General features: G+C 45.8%; 1 pseudogene; it reads right to left on the bottom strand.

Moving 5' to 3' along the window:
• Positions 1–5,412: 5,412 nt before the first annotated feature.
• Positions 5,413–7,202, bottom strand: LOC136055709 (olfactory receptor 14C36-like; annotated as a pseudogene).
• Between the last annotated feature and the right edge of the window lie 279 nt (positions 7,203–7,481).

The following is a 7,481-nucleotide window of genomic DNA, read 5'->3' on the forward strand; positions in this document are numbered from 1 at the left end:
TTCCAGGTACAGTTGATGTGTGTACCTTCTGGAGTTGCCCGGAGTGATATTTTTGATAATCTAGATGTGAGTGCCTCTCCAGAAAGAATCACTCCGCATATTGAGTTTTAAGTGTGAAATTTGAACCTTTTTTCCTGTGTGTGCCTCCTGGAGTTGTAAGGAGTGGTAATTGTGATAATTTAGACATGAGCACTTCTCCAGGAAGAATCACTCCGCATATTGAAACTTAACTGTGTCTTTGGAACTGTTTATGTGTATGCCTCTTGGGAAGTAATTTTGAGTCCCGTTCATAGGTTCATAAGGTTGGAAAGGACCTACAAGATCATCTAGTCCAACCATCCTCCTATCACTATCCCTACCCAACTACTACTAAATCAAATCCCTTAGCACCTCATCTAAACGCTTCTTGAACAGCACTAGGGATGGTGCCTCAACCACCTCCCTAGGCAGGCCATTCCAGTGCCTGACCACTCTTTCAGAAAAAAAAATGCTTCCTCAGGTCTAATCTAAATCTTCCCCGGCGCAACTTCTGGCCATTCCCTCTCGTCCTGTCATTAGTTATCAGGGAGAAGAGGCCCACCCCCTCCTCACCACAACCCCCCTTCAAGAAGTGGTAGAGTGCAATAAGGTCTCCTCTGAGCCTCCTCTTCTCCAGACTAAACAATCCCAGCTCCCTCAGCCGCTCCTCATAAGACTTGTGCTCCAGACCCCTCCCCAGTTTTGTTGCCCTTCTCTGAACACGCTCCAGGGCCTCAATGTCCTTCTTGTAGTGAGGGGCCCAAAACTGAACACAGTACTCGAGGTGCGGCCGTACCAGAGCTGAGTACAGGGGGTGATCACCTCCCTGCTCCTGCTGGCTACACTATTTCTAATACAGGCCAGGATGCTGTTGGCCTTCTTGGCCACCTGGGCACACTGCCGGCTCATGTTAAGCCGAGCATCAACCAACACCCCCAGGTCCTTTTCCTCTCTACATTCTTCAAGCCATTCTGCCCCAAGCCTATAGCATTGCATGGGGTTATTGTGGCTAAAGTGCAGGACCCGGCACTTGGTCTTATTGAACCTCATCCCAAAGATGAAGATTACTGTGCATTCTCGAAATGTAAGGGTTCTTCATAACTTAGGTGTGGGGTTTGACTTTTTTTTTTTTTTTTTTTTTTTTTCTCTGTGGCTTCACAGGGAAGTGAGAAGCGATTTATGTATTTGCATTTTCTTTGATCTTCTTTGACTTTTGCATACTCCTCTCAGTAAACAGAGGAGTGATTTGAGCAATTGCATTTGTTTGACTCGAAGTTTTGGATACTGTTCCCTCTCTCTTTCTCCATGTAGATCTTTCTACACATTGAAAAATGAGTGACAGTGTAGTCACAATGAAAGGTGAAGATTTGTTATTTGACCTTTTAGAAAAGCACGGTGCCAAACCCTTGTTAACAGGGGTAGAGTGGGCATGGCAGAACTGGCATAACTTGCAGAGTGTTTCAGACTGTATTAATGTTCTGCAAAAGAACGCTCGTACCCGAGCTGGGAAAGGGAAGGCATTTATTTGTGCTGTATTGGGTTCAGCTCTGGTTGCAGCCATAGAATTCCGCGACCAGCAGCTTAAAGCAGAGAGCCAAGCTTTACAAACACTGCAGGAATCAGTTAGTCAGGAGCTGATAAAATCTCTGCAAAATCAAATTGCAAACCTAGAGAAGCAGTTAGAAAGGGAAAAACATAATTCTGATCTGTTGCAAATGGTCTTAAGGGAAGTGTTAATGGGTAAGGATGCTAGTGATACTAGTGCACCTCAAGAGAAAACTTATCCAAGGGAAGAACTGCAAGGTTTAAAGGCAAATATTGACAAATTAGAAGCTCCCCCAGCTCAGTTGCATCCTTTAATAAAAACTGAGTATTCATACGATAATGGCGAGGATTTAGATCCTCAAATGAACATTAAAGAAACTCCTTTCTCTGCTACTGAGCTAGCGAAGTTGAAAAGAGATTTTGGCCGCTCTCCTAAAGAATCAGAAACAGAGTGCGTATGGAGGGTCAGCCTCACGGGTGGAGACCAGATACTTTTAACCGAAAAAGAGACTGAAAGCTATTGGGGACCAGGAGTATTTTTAACTACTGGTAACAACTGTGCTCCCTGGTCCCTAACACAGAGAGTTGCCTATTGGGCAGGTGGTCTTAACCCTTTAGAAAGAGGAGACCCCCTTGCCATTACTGGGACAGTTGATCAGTTAGTGGAAAGTGTTCAAAAGGCTGCTTGTCTGCAAATGATGTATGATAGACAGCTGCAGCCACACCATAAATCACCTATGATGATGCCTGTTGATCCTGAGAGGATGACTCCTTTAATTAGGGGGCTTCCTGAATCATTAAAACCTATAGGTATACAACTACAAGGAAAAATACAGCTATGCCTCAGGGAGAAAGAATTCAGGCAGCTTCAGAAGGTGCTGCAACCCCTAATCGTCTGCAGTCAGGATGCAAAGTATGGACGTGGGGGAAGGTTGCCCAAGAATTAATTAACTATGGGAGAAAATATGGACCAGTGACTTCTTCCAACAGTAAATTTGAGATAAAGGCAGTGAGGAGTGCACTGGCCAATTCGACCCCTCCCCTATCTAACCGGGACCCCCACAGATCTAAAAGGTTCTCATTTTCAGTGAAACCAAGTGGGCGAAATATAAATCATAAACGTAATAGTTTTTGGATGCTGGGCCGGCAGAAGGGCATTCCGTGAGAACTAATGGATGGATTGCCTACAGACAGATTAGAGAAGTTAGTTAATGGCTGGCCAAAACAAAAGCCCGAAAGAAGTGACACTCCACCTCGAAGTGTCCCCAACTTTGGAATCAGTATGGGCACTAGGACCACAGGAAAACTAATGCTCTCGCCCCTCTCAAGTGAGTAAGGGGGAGGAGGGTGGATGTACATTAGAAAACTTACAACAAAAGGAAACGACCTGTTAAATACGCTTAGAAGGCTAAGGATGCCTGGGAAAAGAATACCAAAGTACCACTCACAGAATTATTCCCTCATTTTAACCATATTAACAAGCCCCAAAAGGGCAAGACGATGTCCTCTTTTGTTTTACAGAAGACCCCCGCTGGATCTCGACTGAACACAGAAAGGCAGACAGCTGACTTTAATCATTTGTGTTTTGGGACAAATGCTGAAGATTTGATCGTACTAGAACGCTGACTATACCTCTTGATTACACTGTATTACATTGTATTTGGGTTGCATAGTATCGTGTTTCAGGTTGTTGTGGGTGTGGGTGTTGTCTTTAGGCGCGTCACACTTGGGTTTGAGTTTTCACAGGTTTTGCTGGCTTACTGGCTACTCTCTGCACAGTAATGCCATTCCTTTTGATCTCTTCTTCCACCTCTTTTTATCAAACTGATTATGATTTACATGTAACTCTGCTATGGTGTTTCCAACTTCCTGATAAATTTGGAAATGAACCAAGGGACCCATCTAACGTCGGTCAGATGTGGCCAGAAAAAGAAACCCATTATGATGTTTATTGTAACACCAGTCCAGGAGTTCCATCCAAAACATGGTTGTTGGAAAGTGTTTATGTTTTGTTAAGTAAGGTGTATGTTTCTGTGATGTTTCTGTGTGTGTTTCTCTAATGTTTTATATTATGGGATATCCTAAACACACTATCCCGTGAAAGTTCTATGGACAATAACAATACTTGAACTTGCAAAACTGGTATATATCTTTCTCAGCATTTCAGTCACTTTTGAGATGCTTAAATGACAATTCTGTTCATATTTAACCTTGAAGCAACATGCAGTATTGCAGTGTGGTGAAGTTATACCTTCACTCAGCCTATTAGAAAACATGTTTGTTCCATCTATGATCTTTGAAAACATTACATGGCAAATCCACGTATTGTTGAATAAGACTAGATATGCTTTCTGAGAAATAAAATCACCAATGCAACAAGTACTGATAATGGCATTGCAAAACCAGTTAGTGCTTGGTATGCTGTTAAGGAATAGGTTGTTTGTGGCAAAGAGAATAACTCTAGTTGTTGTCTAAAATTGATGGAAATGGTAAAGCTGTTTAACAAATTGCCCAGGGTATATGGAAAATTGCCCATGTTGCTGTCCAAACTTGGAAAGGCCTGGACTCGGATCTTTTTTATTTTCCCTGGCCTCCGGGTGGCTCATAGGTGAAATGTATTCTATTTTAACTATTGTGTGTTGTTGCAAACCTTCTGTCTATTCCTTGAATGATTCCTTGTTATATTCAACTTATTCAATATCTTCAATGCACATTGTAACTGCTTCAACTAATGATGGACAAATCCAACAGATCAGAGTAACATTTGTAACTAAGCCCGAGAAATCTGTTACAGCAATTTTGTAACATTTAATTCCTCCTTACTCCCCCCACAACTCTTTTCCCTTCTGCTTGTTTTTTTTTTTTTTTCCTTTCCCTCACCACCCTGGACAGATGTTTGCGCATCAGTTTCAAGCAATCTTTGAGCCACGGGTGGTGTGAAAGACAGAAACTGTTTTTCTTTGTCTCAAAGTTTGCTTCGTAAGGCCTTTTCTGGTGACAAGACTCTGACTGATCACTGCCGGTTATCTGGATGGGTGTTATGGTGCCATTGTCTCTGCTTATGGTTGTAAAGATAAGCAGAAATAGGTGCAAATAGTCTTTTCCGTGGGGGTACAGCTTGGAGAAGCTGACCACCACAAAGACAATGCTCCTGCATGGCAATGAAGGTGACATCCGCTGCTGGCTTATCTGTAGGGCCAGACATGTCACACAAATAAACGCCTGAGAAATGAGGGATAAAAGGCCTTCACTGAACTAAGGATTTTGGGAGGGAGAAGAACTTTCAGAAATGAACTTTGGAGAAGAACTCCCAAAGTAAAAATCTTTGAGGAGAACTCCCAAAGAGACTTAGGATGGACCCTGAGGCCTGCTTGCTGCCATCTCCCATCCCCCGCGGTGACCAGACAAGTTCCTGAGATCAACGGACCTACCATGAACCTCGCTGGATCCATGGTGGTGATTATATCTCTCTTGCTTTCTGCCAAGTCTCCTTGCTTTTCATCTCTTTTCTATTGCCCACCTTCCCTTCCCCATATCCCTAAGCAACTAGTATTTGTAATAAACTGGTTGGGCTAACATTTGACCCGTTGTGTCTTAATCTCGCCATCAGGTATACATATACATATAAAGAACCTCGTCTCCCTCCTTTATATTGGAGCGTGACACCTACCAGCCACAATAGCCCCTGCCCCCCAGCCAGGGGGCAGAAACGCGCTTCTCGGTGGCGAGAAATCACAGCGCGTGTTTTAAAAATGCCGGCCACGTCTATCCGGCTACTTTCGTCGCGCGCTTCCCTAATGGCGGCGGGAAGAGGTCGCTGCACATTGCGTCTCGAAATGCCGGCCAGGTCTACACAACAGCCGTCTCGCGCGTCTCGAACGGTGGCGTCCGTTGCTCGATGCCGGTGCCGCTAGGGAACGCCGGACACGTCTTCCCGGCTACGGACGACTCGGTCTCTCGTCGCGAGCGGCGGCGGCCCAAGACGGAGGTGGCAACCGAGGCGCCGTGCGATCTTCGGCCACGTCTACCCGGTTTCGACGGAGCTGAGCGTGCTAAGCTGAGGCGCCTAGAGGGCGCCCCAGGGTCGTCGTGCAATGTTCGGCCACGTCTACCCTACTCCGACAGAGCTGAGCGATCCGAGGAGGCGTCAAGAGGGCGCTGCTGGGGAGGCTTGCGGTCTGCGGTGACGTCTACCCGGTTTCGACAGAGATTAAATGGAAGTATTCTTGGCCATCCTAAGCGAAACCAGAGCAACCCAAGAAAAATTTTCAGGATGAGCACAATTGGATTCCTTTTGATGAACTAATATATTGGTCCGTAGGCTAAAACGCGCATCCCTTTTGCTAATCCAGCCTGTATCACCACAATGCCTGCTGGCATCTCATTTCTCTACAGATACAGAGATAAGAAAAGAGGCTGTGTGAGAGTCAGCACTGACCCAGAATTCATACGGGCTTCAGGAGATAGAGAGCAGCGTGATGCCTCAGTAGAAGCAGACAGAATCCAAACACATGTTTAGGAACATTATAACCAATAATATTAATTGTGCACTCACACATATATATGAACAGAAAAAAAAGTATCAATTAATAGAAATAAATAAGCATTTTAAAGGTGAAAATGCGTAATATGAGCCTGCTACAGGAACAACAGTGAGTCAGTTGTAGAGAAAGATGAGAAGTTAATCCCTGCTGAAATGTGTCCTTGCCATCATTTTCCCCACTGCATCCTTGAGTTCCTGGTTCCTCATGCTATAGATGAGGGGATTCAATGTTGGAGGCGCTACTGAGTACAAAAATGACACCACCAGGTTCAGGGATGGGGAGAACAGGGAAGGGGGATTCAGGTAGGCAAAGAAGTCCGTGCCCACAAACAGGGAAACCACGGCCAGGTGAGGGAGGCACATGGAGAAGGCTTTTTGCCGGCCTTGCTCAGAGGGCATCCTCAGCACGGCCCTGAAAATGTGCACGTAGGACAGCACTATGAATACAAAGCACCCAAATATGGCAAGAACACTTACCACAGTAAATCCAGTTTCCCTGAGGTAGTCTGATTGCGAGCATGAGAGCCTGAGGATCTGTGGAATTTCACACACACACACACACAAAAAAAAAAAAAAGGTCCAGAACATTGCCCAGGCAAAGTGCTATAGAAAATGTATTGGCAGTGTGCAGCAGAGAAAAGAAAAACCCAGTGCCTCAGACAGCTGCAGCCATGGTGGCACAAGCTCTGCTGCCCAGGAGGGTCCTGTAGTGCAGGGGCTTGCAGATGGCAACAAAGCGGTCATAGGCCATGACTGTGAGAAGGGAATACTCTGCTGAAAACAAAAGCAAAAAGAAAAATATTTGTGCAGAACATCCTGCGTAGGAGATGGCCCTGGTGTCCCAGAGGGCATTGGCCATGGCTTTGGGGAGAGTGGTGGAGATGCAGCCCAGGTCGAGGAGGGCTAGGTTGAGGAGGAAGAAGTCCATGGGGGTGTGCAGGCGCTGCTCGCAGGCTACGGCTGTGCTGATGAGGCCGTTGCCCAGGAGGGCAGCCAGGTAGATGCCCAGGAAGAGCCAGAAGTGCAGGAGCTGCAGCTGCCACATGTCTGTCAACAACAGCAGGAGGAACTCACTGATGGAACTGCTGTTGGGCATCTGCTCTGCTGTTCCTGGGCGTGGAGTTGCTGTTAGGAGTGCAGAAGATAATGACAAATCAAGACCATCCTCAGAGACAGTCAGTTTCCACATCCCATACCTTTACCCCGTCTACTCTCAGAGCTCTCATTCCAAACTCTGTGCAATTAGGTTTGCCTTTGATAAAGTGTCCTGTTGGCAGGGTACGCACGTGTTCATGTCTGCTGTAAATGACAAGGGAGAGGGAAGGCTGAAAGCATCTTAGGAGACTGTTCACAGAACGGCAGATTGAGAAAGGAG

This window comes from Cyrtonyx montezumae, unplaced genomic scaffold (genome assembly GCF_038088225.1).
Source record: "Cyrtonyx montezumae isolate F1298 unplaced genomic scaffold, pur_monq_1.0 scaffold_46, whole genome shotgun sequence".
Classification (NCBI taxonomy): domain Eukaryota; kingdom Metazoa; phylum Chordata; class Aves; order Galliformes; family Odontophoridae; genus Cyrtonyx; species Cyrtonyx montezumae.